The sequence below is a fragment of the Cavia porcellus genome, unplaced genomic scaffold, assembly GCF_034190915.1.
Source record: "Cavia porcellus strain 051 isolate PalLab524CR breed Dunkin Hartley unplaced genomic scaffold, mCavPor4.1 scaffold_5, whole genome shotgun sequence".
NCBI lineage: Eukaryota > Metazoa > Chordata > Mammalia > Rodentia > Caviidae > Cavia > Cavia porcellus.
The window spans coordinates 67,514,338-67,537,660 of NW_026947488.1; the positions used below are offsets into that span (position 1 = coordinate 67,514,338).

The 23,323-nt window shown below is 37.2% G+C and overlaps 1 protein-coding gene across 2 annotated transcripts in view; it reads left to right on the top strand.

The window, feature by feature from the left end:
- The window catches only part of Pls1 (plastin 1), a 113,083-nt gene that overhangs the window by 26,641 nt on the left and 63,119 nt on the right, over positions 1 to 23,323 (top strand). Inside the window, exon 1 of one of the 2 annotated variants that reach the window (XM_013159910.3) lies at positions 1,204 to 1,372. The exons of the other annotated variant lie outside the window; for it this stretch is intronic. The gene's annotated coding sequence lies outside the window, so the exon portion shown is untranslated. Of the gene's footprint in view, positions 1 to 1,203; positions 1,373 to 23,323 lie in introns of those variants that run through there. 2 annotated transcript variants of the gene reach the window in all.

Below are 23,323 nucleotides of genomic sequence, written 5' to 3' on the forward strand. Positions count from 1 at the left end.
GTACTCATAAAACAGTGGATGTTTAATTTTAAAAATTTATGACAGCAGGAGACACATTGCTGTTAATCCTCAGCATACTCAAAATACTTCCCCTTGTTTCAAACACACTTGTTGTTCTTGGCAATGCATATTTTACTCTAAGTTTAAAAAAATTAAACATTCATCTTTAGATATCTTAATTTACCTCCTGTTTGCTTTGGTTTTGTTTTGCCTCGCAATCCGGTTTTGATCATCTTGTCATGTGGAGCAAGAATAAGCCTTCTTCAACACAGGTACCCTTTAAATACCTACATGTGCGTGTCTGTAACATTTGCCACAGTATATTCTTAGCAGGATAGACCATATCTGAGTAAAAGTGGGCAATTACTGTGTTCTGACAGTTTTATACATCCATACAGTCATTGCTGCAATTAAGATCTATATCCTAAAAGTTATCTTATGCTCCTTTGTACACTACTCCTAATTGACCTGACAATCGCTGATTGGCTGTGTCACCACAGATCAGTTTGCATTTGCTTGAGTTTCATGTAAACAAATAATATAGTATGAAAGTTTTTGAACTTTTTGTTTTAAATTGGTCTATAAGACCCAAATCCTTAACTGTTTCTTTTACTGTATGAAGCAATTTTATAACATTCATTCTTTACTTTTATGGGGCATCATAAAAGATGTTTCAGACTTCCTCTTTGCAGAATTAACCACTCAGTGAAGTGGTGGTATAGAGCTTATAAATGAACCTGTTCTTTTAGCTGTAACAATGTAAAAGTCTATATAATGTTTCCAGTTATTATTCAAAGGTAATTTTTCAAAATTTTTGAAATTAATCCGGTACTAAGTCTAATTCATTAGGATGTAGATTTTTCTCATTTTTAAGTTTAACACGATTTTTTGATTCTTTCTTTTAGTAGTTACTGAATGGGTTTTCACATTGTGAAAACAACATTGCCATTTTAAAATTACAGTGGAAAATTCAATATTTATAAATATATGTTCGCTTACAGAGTAGTCCCATTTCACAGAAAGAAAATCTGCTTGAATAGAATCTTGAAGGCAAAGTTGAGTATTTTATCCAACCCAGCTATGATCAAATAGAAATACTGATGTCATCTACATTTTTGCCTCTGGACTTTTTTATAGTTCCAAACCACACCCATGTTGCAGGCTGGCCTTTCCAAGTTCATTAAGATTAAAATCTGTAGAAGTAGGCAGAACACTTCAGTGAGCAGTTAGTTGCTTGATTTCTTTGGTCAAACACTGACTTACATAGTACTGTCTGAAAATAGGCGCAGCTTAGAGAGAGACTGAATTGTAAGTCTTCTGAATCTGTTTTCCTGCACCTTCAAATCTTAAGTGTGAAGACCAGCAGAAACAGGTATGCCAGTCTTCTCTTACGTAAATTGCAGGTCTCTAGTTGCAGATTCTAGTACTGCTTTTTCATATAATCTTAAATTGAGATAAACTACTTCAATTTTTTTTTAAAAGTTTTTTCTTGCTTTGGGATACTAGGTGGCTTTGCATAATCAATGCAAATGCAGTATTAATCTTAGTGTGATGGTCACATAATTCTTCATTCTGTCTTCATTTTTCTGTTTTGAAAATGTCTATAACAGGATTACTTATTAGGTAAGAAAAAAAGGTTTGGTTTGTTCAAGCTTGAATTTAAAAAATTCATAATCTTTGTTGGGCTTTAATTTTCCTCTAGAAAAGGAAGAAAATTATTTGGAAAATGCTGAAGCAACTGAATATATTTTTTTCTGTGCTATCTAGAAAGAATGCCATCATTCTTTGAAGGCTAGTGCTGTGATCTGATGAAACAACTTTTCCAGTCTGTAGTTTAATCGTGAATAAGCAAAACTCCTGTAGAGAGATTCCACAAATATGCCAAGCAATTGGCAGTAGAGTGTATCTGCAATGCTGGGGGTGTGATGAGGTTATATTCAACTATGTGTAAGACAATAGCTAAATTGAGATAAATTTCATCATTATGTTTGCTTTTACTTTTTTTCATTTTTAAGACTAGCTATGTAGTTCAGGTTGGCCTTGAACTCATGGTGATTTGCCTGCCTTAACCTCCTCAGTGCCGGTACTGTAGGGGAATGCCCCCAAGCTCAGCGATCTACATTTTAAGAATTAAAATATAACTGGTGATAGTGTCCTTACTTAAAAGCTTTTTTTTTTTAACTGTTTCACTGAATTTGGTAAGGCACTTAATCAAAGGCTTTTAGAAATAGTTTTCTTACAAATAGTATACACATAAGCATGTTGCCTTTCAGTTTGAACATTTTTAATAGTCTGACATTGGCTGTAAAATAATGTGTATCTTCAACCTGTACAGCCTAGAAGCCACGGGAGTCTTTTAGGTCTTTTCTTAGTAAAGCAGAAAATGTGCAGTTCCTTGCCCATGTAAAGCTGAGAAGGTCTTGAATGATGCATGTCGAGGAAACTTGGATACTGATACTGCTGGCCTTTTAAATAGGTTTTAGTGCCAAAGAATTAAGGACTCTTGAGTTTTCCTAAAATGGGCCAGCTTTTAAAAAGTTAAGTATGTTTCCTTTGTGCAGTGACCTGGACTCTCAGACCTAAGAAGAAACTTAAGATTTACCTGTTTAGCTTTGTGAAGCAGGCGGCCATTTATATGTACCTTGATGAGTCATAGAAGTGAGCTACTCCGGGCTGTTCTTAGGACAATGAACACATTGTGAGCGTTTAACACTGGAAATTGAATGCTATGGGAAAACTTCACATAGTTAACCTCAATAACAACAACAACAACAACAACAACAACAACAACAACAACTGTGATAGTTTTCTTAGGAACCAGAATTGCCTTTCCTGTATCCTGTCTGGAGTTCAACAAAGGCTATGCCCTTGCACCAGTCTTCTCATAATGAACCTGCCAGTCAGTCACTCAGCTGTGCTCTTGTGGAGCAGGGAGATAACATTCCTTTATGATCCCCAGTTTAGATCAGCTTACCACCCGAAGCATGACATTTGATTACCCTTATCATGTTACTTTGCATAGCCACAAATGTTTTTAAAGGAGTGGCCTTATCTAGCTGTTTTAAAAGTCCACATTCGTGCTGACTTATAGTGCTGGAAACAGTGCTATTGCTGGGACCTCGTAACAGGAGCCTGTGCACAGCCGGGCAAAGTATGCACTGCTCACGCAAGCAGCTTACACTCTCCAGGGTCCCACTGGGTGCTGGCCTGTTTTCTCTTTTTAAATGCTGATTTTTAATCTCTAAAGCTCAGTGTTTGTGGATTGAATTGCTTTAAAAATTATAAAGGTTTACTGGCCACTTCTGACCACGTTGTTCTATTAGAATTGAGGTTTCCGTCTTTCTTTCCAAATGTTTTCAGCACAGTTATAGTCTTGTAGAACATGAGTCATAAATCATTAAATGCAAATGACGGAAGAGTTTTAAACTCCTTTACCTAATTCAATAGAGGTGACAGACTAAATTGTTTCTTTCTCTAACACTCTGACTCAGTGGCCCGTAGGTTTTTGGATTTACTCAGCTCATCAGAAAATATGTGTTGTGGGCTAGGGATTTAGCTCAGTGGCATAAGTGCCTGCCTGCCAAGTGAGGTCCTGCCATGTGGGAGGGTGGGGAGGAGGAGTGTATATTGTGCATATACTACTTCCAAGGTGTAACTTGAATATTGTACATCTGAAAATTTAAAGTCTGATTCTGAAATGTTCTAAATTCTAAAATGTGTGTGTGTGATGCTGGGGGTAGAACCAAGGGCCTTGTATTTTCCAGGCAATTGCTTTGCTACTGAGCTATCCTTCCAGCAACAAAAACTCTTCAAACTTTTTGAGACCCAGCATGGTGCCACAAGTGGAAAGTTCCACACCCAACCTCATGTGACAAATCACAGATAAAACACAGGTGTACTGGCCAGGAGTGGCAGCATTCATCTGTAATCCCAACACTCAGGGAGGCTGAGGCAGAAAGATTACAAGTTCAAGTCCAAGCAGTTTAGCAGCTTAGTTTGACCTGTGTCATAATAAAAAAGAGTTTGGAATGAAGCTCAGTGCAAAGGTCCTGGGTTTAATCCCTAGGACCACACAAAACGAAACCACAAAAAAACAAACTCCACAGGTGAACTAAAAAATATAAAATGCAAACAAATTTCATATTTACATGTGATATGGCCCCAATACTTCTCATTATATATAAGCAGATTGCCAAAATCCCAAAAATCTGAAGTTTAAAACACTTCTGGTCCCCAATATTTTCACTAAGTGAAATTCAGCATGTATATATATATTTCATTTATTACTGTATTCATGTTATTAATGTATATAATGTACTGGAGCATTTATAAAAAGAAGAGTAATACAATTTTTAAAATGTGTTGTTAATGTGCATTGTATGTACCATTATTACCGATTGATGTACTTTAAAATTTTGTTGTCGCTTTTTTCTTTTTTTTTCATTTTGTGTTTTAATAAAATGGAGTTAAAAAATAAAATGTATTTTTAATTGGAAAGACCTTATAGTATCCTTAACTAATATCCCATGGTACAGTGTACACACTAGTTACTGTTTATTAATGAGGGTGAATGTAAAGCTGTATCATATATATGATATATGATATAGCTGTATCATTAATAATTTTGAATTTTTGCCTAATTTGTGGTTATAGCTGCTCCCCTTTGTTTTCTGGTGAAGCTGGTAAAGACTAATATTAGGATTAGCAATATCAGTTTTGCTATTTTTTATGCTTATATGATTTGTATTTTTTCCAGTCTCTAATTTTTATATGCATTTTTAAAAGCTATTTGCCTATTTAGTGAAGGTATGTTTGATACCAAGTGGGTTATACAATCCATTAATCCAGGCAAACACAAATTATAGGATGCCACAAATGCTGAAAAGGGAAGGCAGAATGATGGTTCTCCCGCCAACGTCTTCTCAGGGTGTGTCCACTCCTCTCCTGAGGTGTCCTGTTGACTCTTTGTGTTGTGGAATAAGGAGTTGAAAGGACACCCCAGGAGAAGAAGAGTGGACATACCCCCGGAAGGACCAAGTTACAATGCTATTGAAAATGCATGTTCAGTATTTGTAAAGCTAATTTTGTTCCTTTTTTTTAAGTTATGAAAGTAAACAAGCGATTATAATATTTACTTCCTTTACTCTGTTAGACGCCATTATTTTGGGGGACCCCTCTCTTCTGAGGAGGCAGGCTACAGCTTCAGTTTTCTCATCTGTAAAAAGAGGTTGGGCTAGAGGGCTTTTAGACCCCTCTGCTATCCCTGCTCTGGGGTACAGTGGGGTTAGGGGCAGAATTGCTTTTTCTTTCTTTTTTTAAGTATGGGGGATTGAACCCAGGGCCCTCAGACTGAGCTACATTCCCAGCCCTTTAAATTAAAACAAACCAAAAAAAACCAAATATTTTTAAGCCTGGGTCTTACTAAGGAACTAGTGTCCAAGCTGGGTGAAACTTGCCCTTCTGTCTCAGCCTCCCAGAATGATGGGATTGTAGACATACACCACCATACTTGGCTCAGAGATGGTATTTTTTGCCCCATTTAGTTTTGTTTGTTTTTTTGGACTAAAAATTGCCTATTGACTCATCCTCATAACTAATGTTTACTGCATGGAAATTACTTATGTAAAAATTATGTTCAGAAATGTAAGGGACTTACTTTTTTTTTTGAGACAGAGTCTCACTATGCAGTCCAGGCTGGCCTTGAGCTCACTTTGTAGCCCAGGCTGGTCTCAGACTCTCAACGATCCTCCTGCCTCAGCCTTCCAAGTGCTGGGATTACAGGTGTGAGCCAACATGCCCGGCTAGGATTTACTTTTTAAATCAAGATACTGGAAATATGCACAAAACCAGAACTGTAAAAGCTCCTTTCTCTTCACAGCCATCCAGCTTAAACTTTACCCTCTCAGAAAAACCTTTGTCAAAACTCATGTTTGAAGTTATTTGTTTGCTTTTTTTCATCCTATGGAATTGTTTGTACATTATTAATTATAGTTATGTTTGTCTTTTATGGGGCACAGTAGTTTATACTAAGTTTTATACTAGCAAGTCTTGCTGAGTAATTAATTTCACTCAATGTTGAAGAAGGCTATTGAGAATATTAAGAACTCCAAAAATTATTTTAAGATGTTTTCTTCTAAGGAAACAGTTTTAGAAATCCTGAGGCAGGAGTGTTAACCTACAGCCCATGGACTTCTAGGTCCTTGAATGGCCATGCTAGTGGATCTACATCAATAATCTTCCTGAAGTTATTTACAAAATTCAGGTTTATGAGCAGTTTTCTTAGTGGAAACCCATAACCCTTTATCAAAAGTGCTAAAACTCAAAAGACCATTAAGAATCAGTAGGGGAAATGCTGTAGGGGAAATATAAGCATTTTTTAAATGAAAAAAAAATGATGATACAGAATTTCAAAACAAAATGATAGGAGATTAACAATGGTTAATATGTTGAGTATTGTTATCCTAAAAGTAGTTGCTCAAATTACAAGATACAAGCATGAAAAAATGATTAAACAATGAAAGCACAAGCCATTCATTTTGATTAACTAACAGAGATTATCAGTGTAACTATCTCTCTCTCCCTATCTATCGAAAATCTTTTCCCCCCTTTATTCCTTTCCCCCAACCCAGTTGTTCTTTCCTTTTGAGAAGCTTTTTCCTCTTTCACTTTCACAGTATCTGTTGTACAGTTTGGATTCTATTTACTCTGTTTTAATATTTAAATCTTTGATCCATTTTGACTTTAAGTTTAGTACATGGTGATAGACATGTGTCTAGTTTTAGTCTTTGGCTAAAAGCCTAAATGTGGAAAGCCAATTTTCTGGTACCATTTGTTAAAGAGGCTTTCTTCAGGTGAATATGTTTAGCCCCTTTATCAAAGATAAAATGGCTGAGTGTCTTTGTAGTAGTGCCTGCATCTTCTAATCTGTACCACTGATCCTCAGGTCTGTTTTTTGTTTGTTTGTTTACCAGTACCATGCTGATTTTATCACAGTAGCTTTGTAGTATAATTTCAAGTCAGGGATTGTGATACCTGTTGCTTTGCCTTTGTTGCCCAGATACATTTCAAGTATAACTTTCTACTCACTTAAATTTATGTTTACTTTCTAATCTGATTTTTATGACTTTGATATTTTCAGCTCTTAACCACATTTTATGAATTCTCTCTTATATGAGAATCAGCAGTGGTATTAGCAGTACTTAATATAATACTCTGAGTCTGCCATGCTTTGTTCTTACTAATTTATGTATTCATTACAGTATTTTGCTTACAAGTGATAACAGCCTTTCTAAACTCATAAATTTTGTTGAATATAATAAATAGTATTTTAGTTCTTAGAAAAAAAGAATTTGGGGTTAAATTAAAATGCAGAAAATAAAAGGATGATGTACAAAATTGTTTGTAAATCTGTTTACCAAGTCGTCTGACTTCAGCATCTCCATAAAAGAGGCTCAGAGATCTCGATTAAATATCATGTAGAAAGATGATCCCCTAGTTTCCTAGAGAACCTGTTTCATGACTTAATTAATGACTTAATGTAAGTCCCAAGACTTACATTATAGTAAAAGGTATTCTCAAATAAGTGATACCAGGAAAACTAGATATCCATATGCCTAAGAATGATGCTGAAATCTTACCTTATGCCATATACAAAAATGAACTCACATGGTTTAAAGACCCAAATGTAAGACCTCAAACAGACACTATAAAACTCATGAAAAAAAACGTAAGGACAAAGTTTTAGGACCCTGGGGTTGGCAATGATTTCTTGGACATGGTCCTAAGTGCATAAGCAGCAAAAGTAAAACAGGTGAATGAGACGACTTCAAGCTTAAAAACTATGCATGAAATAATCTACAGAGTCAAAAGGCAACCTAAAGTAGAGAAGATATTAATTGCATATCTGATAAGAGGATACTATTTAAAATATATAACTGCTGTAATTCAGCAACAAGAAGACAACCCCATTTGTTTGTTTATTTTATGATGGTCAACCAGAGTTAAATACAAGAAAGTGCAGGAAATCTGTGCACAACAAACACTAAAGACCTAGAAAACCCAACCGAGGGCCTGGATGCCACAACAGTATTCTACATGAATCCAGCTGAAGACCTAAAGCCCATGACAGTGCCTCGCACGAGTCCAACTGAAGGCCCAGAGCCCACGACGGGGACTCATGAAAGTCTCTTTTACGGATCTGTGCCAGGAAGACCTATATCACTGGGGTGAAGTATCTGTGTCAGCAGGTTGAGTGTTCTATACAGGAGCCAAGAGGCAACACTCCAAATAAGGACCAGGGCTCCCTCAAAAAGTACCACAGCCATCCTCAGTGACAATGAGGTCCCAGGCTCCTCTGATGATGAGAACAGTGGAGTACATATCAGGAAGCCAGCTGACAGACTTCTGGACTGAACAGCACACATCTTCCCCGTGGAGCCAGGAAGCAATGTTTAAGGTAAGGAGCAAAGCTCCTTCAGACTGAACGGCAGCCATTCTCAGACATAAGGTCCTGAGCTCCTCCAATGATAATGGCCAAATTCATATTGGGGAAACTAGCCATAACAAACTCCTCCAGGAGAACCAATGGCTCCTCCTGCCTTGGAGGCACTTAGCTGTATCCCCAGCCCCAGGTTTTGCTATTCTGAGTCTTCAAGTTCCATATAGATTTTAGGATTGTTTTCTAGCAATGCAGAGTTAAATAGTGCGTGACATAACTGCTTCTTAAACACTTTACAGATATTTGTAAAAATTTTTTTGGTTTTAAATTTTATTATGGTTATTATTATTACTTAAGTTGTAAGCTTTTGTTTTGTTTTGAGACGGAATCACTAAGTTACTTAGGTTGGCCTCAAACTTGTGGTCTTCCTATCTCAATTTCCCGAGTAATTGGAACTATAGGCACAGATATGTGTTACTACAGCCAACTTTCTTTTGATTTTAATATTCATTTGGTTTCATGGTAATTTTTTGGTTTTAATTTTCATATTTTATTAAAAATAAAATAAATTTTCAAAAATTAATATAAAAATAATAGTTAATATAGTTTGTCAATACTTTTAAAGTAGTTACTCAAGAGACAAAAAAATTTCTTACCAAAAACAGATAATAGCATTAAAGTTTCTTTCCAATGAACTAAGAGAATCTAGTAGTATAAATAAAATGAATTAGCATATATGCAAACAGTGGAATAGTTTGTTCAAATAATTCCATTAATGGCCATTTAAAAAAAAAGATACTTCTTTGAGCTGAGTGTGGTAGGCATGCCTGTAATCACAACTACTGGGAAGGATAAGGCAGGAGGATCACAAGTTTCCAACTAGCCTGAGCAGTTTATCAGGACTGTGTTTCAGAGTTTTAAAAAAGAGCAAGACAGGCATGGTGTCACAGTCCTGTAATCCCAGCACGTTGGAGGGCTGAAGCAGGATGATCACTGTGAATTCAAGGCCACCATGGAATACTTAGCCAGATTGTCCCAAAAAACTGAGGCTGTAGCTCAGCACTGGAGTGTTTGCCTAGCATGTGAGAGGTCCTCGGTTCAATCCGTACTACTGGGGCGAAAAAAGAAAGATACTTTGAATTGGCCTTTGGAATCTTCAGTTTAAAATTTTCCTGAAGAGTAACACAGAACTTGTATGACTAATGTCTTTTGTGATTTGCTATTCACCTACTACTTTCTAAGGAAGTTGGAGCTTTAGATGGAAGTTGTGTTTGGGGAAGGGAATGATGCAAAGCATAGAAACTAAGAAAAGAGCTAAATGAATCGCTAAATATAAGAAAAGCAATTAGGGTGGAGATGGGAAACAAATCCTGGAGGAAGGAAAACTGAAGTCTAGGAGAATACACTCCAGTGGTTGTGACTGAGGAGAGAGTTTTGGAGCAACCAGGCATAAGGCGGCACTTCTAACACATGTTTTGGGGGAAGATGCAATAATTAAAGGCAATTTTCCCAGTGGTGTATAGCACACATTTTTTTTTTTCTTCTGCTTTTTCACAAAATCTTAAATAAAACATTTCTCACTCATTGCAGAGTTGACTCTTCCATGGTGTTGAGGCTGTGGTGTGGCCTATGGTGGGCATAAGGTGAGAGCCAAGTTCTGGTGGGTCAGCTGGAGCAGAAATGAACCTCCAGAAAGGAGCCTGTAAGATCTGAGGGTGTTGGGCCGAGGCACTGGCCAGAGAAGACAGAGAGGAGGACTTTCCAGAAACACTTCAGGGGTAGAATTTTGGGATCCTTTATGATTTTGGTGGGGGTGGATGAAGTACAGAGGACTTTGAGGTTTACAGCTTGGGAGACTGTGTACACTGGTTATGCCTGACCACCGGGATAGGCCTGAGGGCAGAGGTCACTATGTCCAGCTTTGGCACTGGGGGATATGAATGTCAGTACTTCAGAAGGGAGGGCATGAGCCTTCAGGACAACTCTTGTTCACAAATGACAAAAGCAGTTTTGTGTTTTTCCTGTTCTTACTGAAGAACAAGCCTAGTGTAACTGAAGGAAAGGTAGCTACATAACAACTATCATTAGTCTTTTAACGCTAAATAGACCTTAAAGCTAGGTTTGACTTTGTTTGGGAAAATAAGGAGTATAATCTGAGAGTTGTAAAATTTTTTATCTTATAGTTTATTAGTTATTTATTATTATCTTTTAACTACTCAGTGGCTAAGAGCTCCTGTAGTAATTGTGCTCTTGTTAATTTCTTTGGACGCTAAACAACCCATGGTGTATAAACATTATATCTGTTGGTCTTAATTTTGGCTTTGTCAGATAAAATGATAGTGTTCTCTCCCCATCTCCCAGTGGCTTTTACTGAGTTCTTTTTTATGTAAGTGCTCTCACCTAGCATTGTGATTGACTTATTCTAGAACTCTGGCCATATCATTTTACCCATGCTAGTTCTCTTACCTACATAATGAGAAATGTGGATTTTATAAATGTTATGAATCATTAAACCTTATTTTTCCACTATCAGTAATTACGTCTAATAATGAGGTAATGATTTTGGAACTTTTGGAAAGTATAAAATACTTGATAAAGTATGGCTTAATTTTTGTGTTGTCAAGAGTCTAGTGAGATTCTCCCAAGGTTTGGGTGAGAATTTTTTAGTAGATCCTGCTTGCTTCTGTTCTTCCATAGCAAAGGGCACAGATACCTTAGACTTCTGGGCAAATATCTGGCTGTACTATAAGGTCATCCATCTCCTGTAAGGAAAACACTATTTATCTGCTGTGGTGGCATGAAAACTATTAAAAAGTGTGAACGCCTGCCTGGCAAGCACAGGCTGTGAGTTTGATCCCAGATACCAAAAAAAAAAAAAAAAAAAAAAAAAAAAAAATCCAAAAAAACAGTGCAATACCAAAAGTGTGATAAAGCATAGATTTGTTAATTAGTTATACTTTTCATAAATGTGCTAATTTGATAATTACTTTTTGTTAGTACGGTATCATTCATATCTCTTTGATGATACATATTTGTCAACATTAGTTTTTTTTAACCATAATCTTTAGAAACTTAAGATTTTAGGAAAAATTTCTATGGATCTTTGAAAAAAGCTATTTATATGATAATTCCTTCCATTGCCTTTTAATGGGGAGGGTCTTATTTGGATTCTGCAGGTTACAAAATTGAGTACCTTACAGTTTCAACTCCTAAAAGAACTGTTTAAATTTTATCTGGGTAAAAAAGCAAACAACTTCAAGTTTAAGCCAACTGGTATTTTAGAAGTTAAAGATCAAACCTTGACATGGAAACACTGGGTAGAATCTCGTGTTCCCCTGAACATGAGTTGGACCAGAATCACTTGTGCTACTGTGAATCATTTACATTGGAATTTTGGGCTAGAACTGGGAGGGAGTGTTCTAAACCAGGAAGTAATGCTTAGGTTGTTCCAGAGAGCATGGAAATGAATCACTGCTTCTTTGGTGTTGGTATTAAAACATTCATTCTGACACATTTGGCATTATAGGCAATTACAGTCTGGGCAATGATCACCCCACTGTACAATTTCCTGTGACTTTTATAATACAGAAAACAGGAACAAAGTACATTTCTAGAGACAAAAAAAAGATATATAATAATTTATGTCATTTTCACAAAGCTTATTTAAATTCTTCCATTAATTTCCTCAGTTTCTAAAAAAGACATCATACTGTGTTCATACTTCATCTTAATAGTTCCATACTGAAAAGTTAAGTTGTAGGGATCTTCTAACAGGAAAAGGCCATAAGGAGCATAAAATTAAAGAAACTAAGGCCCAAAACTTCACAAAAAGCAATACAACTAGGTTCTGAGCCCCGGGAGTCTGTCAAGTCCAGACTCTTAATTATATATTACTTTCCTACTGGTGGTTACTATAGATCCCTTTCCATACCTTTATCTTCTTTAATTCTAAAATGAAAACTATAATAACATCAGCCTCATAAGAGTTGCTGTGAAGACTGAGTGAAATAATATGTGTGGACAAGGGGTTGGTTGATGATAAACACTCATGAATATTTATGTTAAAAATAACGAAAAGTGCTGGGCATGGTAGTTCCTGGCTGTTGTCCAAGCACTTGGAAGGCTGAGGCAGGAAGATTACCATGAGTTTCAACTACTGACATGAACTACCCTGCCTCAAAAACAAAGCAAAACAAACAAACAAGTATAAAAATGTAACGAACTCACTTGCCTTACCTGGACTGCCTTTGTATATGAGTTCTACGCTTTGTGGTTCTGCAAAGGGAGAAATTTTCTTACTATAAAAATCTGTAGGTGTTCTCGGTTGGATGCTGTGGGTTCAAGTTAGGAGAAGACTTTTAGGATTGCCTGTCTTCATTTGCTTAGGAGTCAAATTTAAGACTTTACCTTTGCTTCATGCAAACACAAAGGCTGGACAGAAGGCAAATGAACCTAGGACAAAGAATGTCCTCGAGCTGCAGGTCTTTTCATCTGATGTTCCCTGGCTATTGAAACGAGATCTGGCATGTTCAGGGTGGTGTGGCTGTAGAATCCCCTGACTGCAGAGATGGGAAAATAGCTGAAGTTCTACCAGTCAGACAGAGCATCGTCATCCACAGGTGGCAGTGGAGGCATCATAGACAGTGCTGTGAAGCTGCGTGTCACAGTGCCCACTGTGGCTCTCCTGGGAGCTGCCTGGTACTTGAGCTTTTGGAGCCTGTCAGCAAACCAAAGATGACATCCATGGAAAAGTGAGACTTCCTGGCCCACTGCAAGTATCACTCTTCTGCAGTTGCTATCATCTCAGTCTGTGTTCCTCCAGCCTACGTCTCCCTGTCCCTGGCCAGTGTGGCCTCTGCTGACTCACTGAGGGGGAGAGTAGTGGTGGCGGCTTCCATCCTAGTTCTCCTCTGGTGGGCAAGGCCTGTACTGGAAGAGTTTCATTTTATTTAACCTCATTCATTCCCATGTTGTCTGCCATGTGTGTTTTTGTTCCCTTGTGGTTTAGAGCCACATCATGACGCCACACAGCAAATAACAGTGTGTATGCTACACAGATCATACTAACTTGATGTGTGATGCACCTGGTTTTGGTGGACTATTGGATAAACCTGAAGACATCTGAAGTCATACATTTTTTTAACTTTAAGAGATTATATAAATTACTTTTTCTTTCTACATGTAATGTATCCATAATTTCCTTCAGTGATTTGTAGACTTAGAATGTTATGGCACCTAGATTGTTTTGCCTTGCCTCACACCAGAAAAACCTGCCCATTTCTCATAATACATTACCTCTCAGATTATCATCTGTACCAGAAAGTGAATTAAAAGAAACAGGAAGAATTTTTTTCTATGAAGGGAAAGGAGGATGGGTCAAAGGTACAAAGAAGCCACAAGCCAAAGGCCTGTAGACTATGAATAACACTGCTGTTTACTGTGCCACACAATGATCGATGGACTTTTCTGTGGTTCACCAATGCATACAATTTCCAGGATTAGGTAGTATAGTGGTAAAATAGAATTGTGATAAAAATAATGCTTCTTATCTAGATGTAAACTTACTCAAATTCTTTCTGAATTCAGAATGCCCCAATATTTCAACATTTTCTGACCTTTGAGAATGAGACCTCCCTTCCATCCTCTCTATGAAAATTATGTCTGGTATTGCTCTCTGTGTATCAGTTTGGACTTCTTGTTGAAAGTGACATAACCCAGTTTAACTGGCTTTTAAAAATTAGTGACGATAAAAGTGTAAGAGTTTTAGCACAAAGGAATTCAGGACACACACAACCTGCCAGAATGTGTTTTTTCCGCCACCACTTGGCTCTGCATCCTGCTGTGCTGGTTTTAGCTTTGTTCTGAGTTCTGGGTTGTTAGCTTGTGGAGGCCTGATAGCTGCAGCTGCTCTGGGGTCTATATCCTCACTCATATGGCTCCAGGCAAGTGTTCAGGGACTCTGGCTTCAGAAAGCACCATGAAAACCTTGTCATGTCTTAGTGGCTCCAAAGGGAGCTTATCTGTATTCCCAAACCAAAATTACTGTGGCTAGGGAATATTATGCACTGCTTGACTTAGATGTGGAGCCTTACCCAGTGGCTTCCTCAGTGAGAAAACTACAGTGGAGGCTGTTATCAGAATAAGAGAGAAATAGTTACTGGAGGAAACAACAAAACATGTTGAGGAAATTTTAAGTGCTAATATTGTAATGTTATAATGATAGGAATGGACTAGTTGTATGTTGAATTTTCATGAGTCAGAAATTATTAACCTGAGGGTCCTGAAGTGAATGAAGATAGGGGAGAAGTAAGTGTAATATAAATACTAACTGAAAAAAAAAGATGCTAAGATAATGGACAGGCCCAGTTAAGTGAGCTGTGAAAGTCTGAGATAAATGGGCTCATGATCTATATCATCTTATAGAGGAGCCGACACTTGCAAATACCCTTCTTTAGGCTCAGGATGTAATAAATGATTTAAAATTGAGCTTGTTTTTTGACTTATTAAGAGACAGAATGTTTTGTCTCTCAGAGTGAACTAATTTGATAGGAGTGTTTCTGAGAATACATAGCATTTCCACCAAGCCCTTTGGGAGTCTGAGTGAAGTGACTTACAAATTAAGGTGGTATAGATCCACACTTACTACCACATATGTATGTGCTTTGTAAAATTTCAAATAGTTAAAGTTTAAAAGTCAAATTTCACTTAAAAATATGGATCTCTGGCTTCCTTATGTACATGTAGCATGTCTGACTATGAATGTAATTGTTACATGCTGCAAACATGTACTAATAAAGACAGTCAGATAGCGATCTTTGGCCGGGTTTCTTTGGGCAACAGTTCGCTGAAGCCCTACAGTAGCTGCTCACTTAAGAGCTGTTTCTGCAGAGTCCTTGTGTCACACATTTGACTTTCCCTTCCTGGTCCTTGTAGGCTTAGAAGCAAGGACTAGATTTCTCAGGTTCCACGAAGACTGGAGAGTCAAATCCTTTTTTCTTTATCTGGGATTAGAACCCAGGAAAAATATTCATGGCCAGTAGAATGTTTGTTGCTGGACACTACGTGCTCAGATGAACCGATCTGTGCTCTGCAGATTCCATTCTCCTCAGCTTACAAGTTAGGTACAGTCATTTAATGTGGAATTTAGAAAAATACAAAGCTGCAGTGAAGGATTGGGGCAGGGTCTTTTCTTTTATACCCTCAAATGGCTTCAACCAAAAATCTGTGGATACTTTTTATTACACTCTGATCAATAAGTTCCACATTATGTAGTTCTTATTTCTCAGCTATTAAAATTACTAACTTTAGCTCTGTTGACAAGCAAAGATTTTCCTACCTGTAGACAGGCTGCGGTGGGGAGCACTGAAAACATGGCAAATGGATCAGGGTGCCTCTTTGGGTATAGCTAGGGGTTCAGAGTGGAGGGGCTGAGGGACAGAGGGAGGGCAAATTTATGTATTGCTGCTCTTTGCTTAGGCCATCCCTTAATGCTTCTATACTTAAAACTTTAAGTATAAAAAGTTTGTTTGAATTTCAAAGCTGCATATCACTTGTTTGGTGTTAGCTGGGGATAATAGAATTCTAGGACAAGAGTCTTGTGAGAGGGGACCATTTTTGGTTTTGTGTGTTTTATATTTCCTTGATATTTGGACTTAACCATTCAATTGGCAACTGTGTCTCTGTACATTTGTCTATTCATTCAGTTGTGCAAGTCCATCACAATTGAATCTCTGTGCTTAGTGATCAAATCTCATACATGAAGTAGTAAAGTTGTAGTGCAAGCAACTTTGGTTTCAGTTTAATAGCTTTGCATTCTAAGTTCTATTATATAACCTTTTAAAGGATCTGCTGTCAAGTCCATGTCTGCCTTCACAAAATACTTGTTGACTTACTCCATATTTCACAGTTTAACAACTTGCAGTTTATTTTAATGGGAAAAGGGATAGTTTTGTCTTAGCATGAATTCTCTACAGACTGATTTTCTAGGAACTTATGTTTCTGTGTTCTTTGAGATGTCAGTCTCTGTTTTCTTCTCTCTTCTTTAAAAAATTCATGTATGTATGAGTGTGCATGATTTTAGCCTTTAGTCTCACATTGCCAAGCCTTATTGATATAGGACCTTCTGATTATATAGAGGAAATACATTTTCTCCCAACTTGTTAAATGTCAGATACACTGAGTTCATGTTCCCCAAAATCAAAGAATGAATTCTAAGAAACAACAGAATGGGAAATATTTATTGAGGGGGAGAGATATAGCTCCTGAGAGACAGGAGAGGTCCCAAGTGGATTGCCAGTGATTCCAATTCACAGAGGAAGTTTTAGAGAACAAAATCACAGCGGAAGTACAACACGGGTTAAAGCTATGATCAACCAGTAAGATTTTAAGTACAGCTGCTTAGGTAATACCAATCTAGTGGGGAAGCTAGTCACAGAGCACAGAGGTGTATATGGAATGAACACGGAATTCCACAGGAAGGGATTGGTCATCCACTGAGGTGACTGATGTTTATCTAGACTTCATTGGATCACATGTTATCCCTGCTCTAATCCCTTGGGGAGTCATATTAGGTCTGGTCATTCCATCGTTGTCTTCAGGCCTGGCCTCCAATAGATGTGCCTCTCTGGCCACAGTTGTAATGTGTTTTCATCTTTTGTATTGACTCTCTCTGACTGCTTGTAATACATAACTTAACTGTTCATTATAATATAATACAGATGCTTTGACTATAATTAGTCTAGAAACTTCCAACCCATGGTGGTTTGTGATATGTCCTGAAGTGACCAATATAGTAAATTGTGTAAGTATACAAATATTAAGTATAAAGTATATAAAGTATTTCAATACAGATTTGAATGGTAAAAGAATTAGAAATGATTATGTATTTTCATTAGAGAAGTAATCACAAGATTATATGTTCTTGAGTCAGGGATTTAGCTCAGCTGCCCAAGTGCTTGCCTGGTAAGCATGAGGTCATGAGTTCGATCCCTGGTACCAAAATATATATATATATATATGTTCCACAAAAAAGTCTGTTTTAATTAAACTTTTTAGGCATGTACAGTTGAAGCTCCTTAAGAATTATATGAGTTTCTAGAAGAGAATAACTCTTGTTCATTTTTAAATCTCCAAGTTTAGCCCAGTCAAATAATACGTATTTGTTGAATTTGTGAATGAATGAATTTAAACTCTCTTACTAGGGAATGAAATTTAACTCACTTAATAGGAGCTGTATACTGGGGCTTCTAAGTAAAGGAATATTCTTAGTAACCCTAACAGCCACCAAATGCCAATTTCAAGTCAGTGCCAAGTGTTCAAATGCATGGGAATGTGGTGATTGTGGCTGGCTGTGGAGGTGACCATGATGTTCCTAACCCTCTCTCCCCTTAGCCTGTGTCTTATTTGTAAGACAGTTATCCTTTTGTCTCCTTTACTTGTACTGTGCCTTATCAAATGAGAGGTACTATCAGCGTGTATATCTGCTTTATTTTACTCAGTATATTTTCCAGGTGCATCTATTTTCCTACAAATGGCTCAGATTTATTGATCTTTATAGCTGAGTTGTATCCCACATTTTCTTTATCAGTTGTCTGCTGATGGGTATACAGGCTGCTTTAAGTATTTAGCTATTATGGATTGTGCTGCTATGCATTGGTATGTATGTCTAACTGTAGTATGATGTCTTTAGCTCTTTGGGAAAGAGACCTAGAAGAGGAAGAACAGGATCATATGACAATTCAAATTTTATTTCATTGAGAAATACCCATATTGATCTTGCATAATAGTTGTACTAGTTTACATTGTCACTAATAATATAGAAAGATTCCTTTTTCACCACAGTCTTGGCAGCATTTATTATATTTTGATTTCCTTGTGATTGCCATTTTTCTAGTGTAAGATGGAATCTTAGTGTTGCCTTAATTTGAATTTCTTTAATGGCCAGAGATGTTGAATAGTTTTTCATATTTTTTTTAGCTATTTTTTACTTTCCTGTTTTATAGCTATTTTTTAGCTATATTTAGCTATATTTTACTTTCCCATTTCTTGATTAGGTCTTTTATTTTAGGTGATCTAATTTTTTTTAGTTCTTTATATATTCTAGATATTAGTCCTTTATCTGAGGAATAGATAGCAAAAGTTTTTTTCCTATCCAGTAGGTTGTCTCTTCACTCTATTAATTGATTCTTTTGCTGTGCAGAAATGTAGAAACTCAAGTGTCTTGTGGCATATTTTCAACAACCACTGTTTTCTTTGACTCTTTGTTATCTAGTTCTCTGTTTGCTCTCTAAAGAAAAACATACATCATGAATTAATGAATTTTACTAAATTTTCCCCATATATGCAACACAGTAAGCTCAATGGAAAAACAAAAAGAATAAGACGTATATTTTTTACCTGCAGGAAGCCAACAGTGAAGTCAGGGAGATAGAACAAGAATAAAATTGCAAAATAATTCATTATGAAGCTATGTAATCAAGAATGATGTTTGTATATTGAGTAATGATGTTTGTATATTGAGTAAGAGGTGAAGACACTGAGTGAAGGAAAATACAGAAGTGATTATATCTCACACTAGTGGAGGAGTTAAGGGAGTAATGAGTGGACCCTGTAAAGATCAGAAGTCCAGATTGTCAGCTGAGAGTAGGAGACAGCTCACACATTAGAGTGGGGAGTAATGAAATGGTAAATACTTGGATAGACAAAAGGAGATAAAAACACCAACATTAAGATAAGTGTATTGTTATTTTTTTTGAAAGTAGTAAAAATGCAACAGCACAAGACAGAACAAAGCCAATTGAGACAATGCAGTGAAATTGGTACAGAGTTTCACAGCAGGATACTGGGATAGTAGTAATAGGTACTATGGTATATCTTGTTAACTTCATAATAGTTGTCCAGTCAATTAGGTATAGCAAAATCAAACCAAAAACATAACATTATAAAACCAATTGAGAGTACTGAATAGAGCAAAAGAAACATAAAACAGTGAAAACAACCTTTTCCTTCAAACAGAAGATAGAAGGAAATCCCCCACATTTGCTATACTGCACATGTTTATCTTCCCAAGAGATGCTGAGACATTTATCCCCAGTAACTACTGGGGGGCGGGAAGGAGGAAGGGTGTTTGATTTTCAGCCCAGGTATCAGCAGGCTCACAGGAACCAATGGTTCTCCTCCTGGCCCACGCTGGGGGTGCTTACCAACCGTGAGGGAAAATAAGCTAAGTCCCACCATGGCCGGTCTGAGGAGTGCTGGTTCTCCTCCTGGCCTTCCCTGGGGGCGCAAGAGGGCAGATGAGTAAGTTGTCTGAGTCTCACTGTGGCAGGATATTGGGAGCCCTGGTTCTCCTCCTGGCCCATGCCAGGGGCGCTTACCAAGAGGGTGAAAGAATAAGCCGCTTGAGTCCCACCATGGCTGTTCTAGGGAGTGCTGGTTCTCCTCTTGCTATTTTGTGTTGTTTTTGCAGGATATTTCCAGGCCTCCCCTTAGGAGGCCAAGAAAGCGTCACAGGGATCACTTTTTCCAATATGTTAGACCTCTTGAATTTTTCATAATGGTGCCTAATTAATATTATTAAGATCACTAGGATTGACCAGGCACCTTAACAATTATTTGCTTGTTTGAGAATATAGTTGTCTTTATAGCAATTATCTAAGCTCAGTTCTTTCAATGCTGAAGGATGCTCACAAAAATATATAATCATATTGTGCCCTCTGTTCGTATGAAGAGTTCAACAACCCAGTTTGTATGTAGAGTAAGGAAACTAATAATTATAAATATGATCCATATTTATGTTCAAGAGTCATTAGACATTACAATTAACTAAAAACTGTGTTATAAAAATTATGGGTTGATAGAAAATAAGAATTTTGACTCTTTGGAAAATAAATGATATAACTCCCTGTTATTAAATGTAGTGGAATAAGGAAATTGTTGGAAATATTTTAGATGGATTAAAATATTTTTCCAGATTTTTCCTGAAACTTTTCATTTAAATTTTATTTCTTAGCTGTTTCTTTTTTCTTAGCTATTTATTCCAGTAGTCTTGTGATCTTGAAACTTCTAATAGAGAGTTGAAGATAGGAAGTGAGGTCGGAAAGGGCAGACATTGTAGTGGGAGATAAATACTTGGCCAAAAAAGGGGAAGAAAATACAGGATATCAGTACACATTCCACTCATCAGAAATGTTGAAATTCTCAGAAATTTCTGGTCTTTTGTATGGAAAAATGGTATCAAGAGTTTTCCCATAGAAGCCAGGGAGGATATATCCCATTTCATTGCATTCTTTGAAGCAAGTTTATTTTGATCTATCCTGCCTAAATGCTGCCCAGTCTTCTCAGGCACCTGGAATCTGTCCCTCAGATTCTCCTGTCTTGGTGTGTTATGAAGAATAAGAGGCTTAGAGAAAGCCTTTTTTACCCTCAGTCATCAACCTCCAGTGGTTATGTGGAAAGTAGTCTGTGGGTCCTTTTTGTGTAGGCCCTGTTGCAATTGCTACCCTGGGACAGGAGTCTTCTTGCTATACTAGATTTCCTTCCATTCTCAAAGGGATAATCTCTCCCTTTTCTGCCTTCCTCATCTGGTGGCTTCTCAGAGGTACTCTCCTCCTGTCTACCCATGACCCAGCCCAAGGACACCCAACCTAAGTTCCCTGTGTGTGGTAGGGTTATTTTTTCCAGACTGAGAGAACCACAGATTCCACGCCGATTTTGCTTTCTGTGCTGCCAGAATACCTAAGAGCATGTTACTGATTTAAATGATATCACAGAGTTTTATTGGATCATTGAACAGAACTGTTTGCAGTATCATTGTTGGAATGTCCACTCTACAAGCTTTAATTTTGTGACTTGAACAATTATTTCTAAGATGGCAATATGTAATCCATTAACTAGTGATTTCCTACTGTTCATTTTTTTCTTCTGTAAATCTGTATAACTTGTACCCTTTCACTGTTCTTTTTCTTTTCTCCTTAAATAAAAAAAAACAGAAAAAAATAAATGAAGACAGAAATGAAAAAGCACAACTTAATATTTCAGCAAATTATTCTGCTTCAGTAATATTAACTATTTTAAGTGTTCAAGATTGAAGTACTTTAATGACATCAAGTCTCCACAAACCGTGAGAAAATTTTCCCTGTTCAAAAACACATTATTGGTCATTGTTAAGGTCTATATCTGAATGTTTCCCCTAAAGCCTCACGTGCTCACTGGGGAGGCTTTTGGGAAATGATGAGATCACGGAGGCATGATACACATCCATGGATTAGTCCATGGATGAGTTAATAGTGAAATGCGATTTGGGTTGGGGGAGATTGGTTACCAAGGGTGTGGTCTGGAAGGGTCTGTGTCCCACCTCCTCCCTGGATCTCTCTCTGCTTCCTGCCTGATATGCTGTGAGCAGTTTGTCCCTCACCATGCCCCTCTGCCGTGCTACTCTGCCTTGGGCCAGCCAACTGTGGACTGGAACCTCTACAAACTATGAGCTAAACAAACCTTTCCTTCTTTAAATCGTGGGTGTTGAGTATTATGTCTCAGCAACGAGAAAGTAGCTAAGATAGTCATCTTGCTGTGGCAAGCAGAAACACCAAAATGACACCATGGATTTTGAGGCAGACTTATTTAATGTTGAGTGGGGGCTGACTAGGAATCAACTGTTCCTCAAGATGTCAGACCCACATCTTTGGTGATATAGGGCTTATATGGGATAAACAAGCAGAAAGCACAGAGGCAGAATGGCTTGTCAACTGGGGATTGGTTCTTACAGTATGTATCATAGTGACCAGCTATGCATCCCAGTGACCAGCCATGTGTAGGAAACAAAAGTAACAGAAATGGTCACCAGAACTATTACCTGGGCAACTAACAAACAGAAGTATACTACCTGGTGAGCATCTTCTGCTATGGTCTTTATTTTTTGTTTATTGGCTTTACTGAGAGTTTGTTTTGTTTTTGTTGTGCTGGAGATCAAACCCAGGCATATGCTATACAAGTACCACACACATGCCTTGGCCCTGAGTTGTTTTTTTTTCTTAGTGATTTGTGGCTTTGGTTTAAGATGTATTTTTTTTTCTCTTTAAGAATGTTTGTTAACATTACAAATTAGTTTAGGTTAGTTTTTTTTTTTTTTTGTCCAGGGGATCAAACTTAAGACTTCATGCTTGTGAGGACAGTTTTTTAAATACTGAAAAATACAGGAACAATATAACTAGTATCCATGTACTAATTTTCCAGATTGAATAAATATTAAAATTTTGCCTAAATTCCTTCAAATGTATCTTTTAGAAAAAGTAATACATTCAGTCTGTCCTCTCCCCAAGCCCTTGCCTCTCTCCACATAGATAACCACTGTTCTTAATTCACTGTGTCATTCTGTGTTGAGTTTTACTACTTATGTGTGGCCTCATATACAATACTTATAGTAGTTTGTTTTTGTAATTTATAATAAATGATATATGGTGTAAGATAAATACTGATTCTGTTGGTCAAACAGTAAATATGTTCAAACGAATGAACGTGAGTAGTTTACTGTTCATTTTTACTTCAGTGTGAAAGGTCATAATCTGTTAATCTGTTCTTTAAAAGTCCCCATGATACCTGCAGTGAGACAGTAAAAATGTTTATTGAACCTCATGTTGAAATTAAGAATTTGAACATTATATAAAGGTTTTGTTTTTCCATGCTAGAACTTGGGGGTCTTACAAATGGGAATGCTGAACCACTGAGCTATATGTCCAGGCCCTGAGTTTCTGGGGTGTACCTCTGAGCTCTATCCTCAGGGTACCAGGTTTTATTTCAATCTCTTACTTTGCCTATCTTCCTTGAGCAGGTTGCCTAATCTCTGTAGGCCTCAAATTTGCATTTTAAGGGATGATACTTTTTCCATCG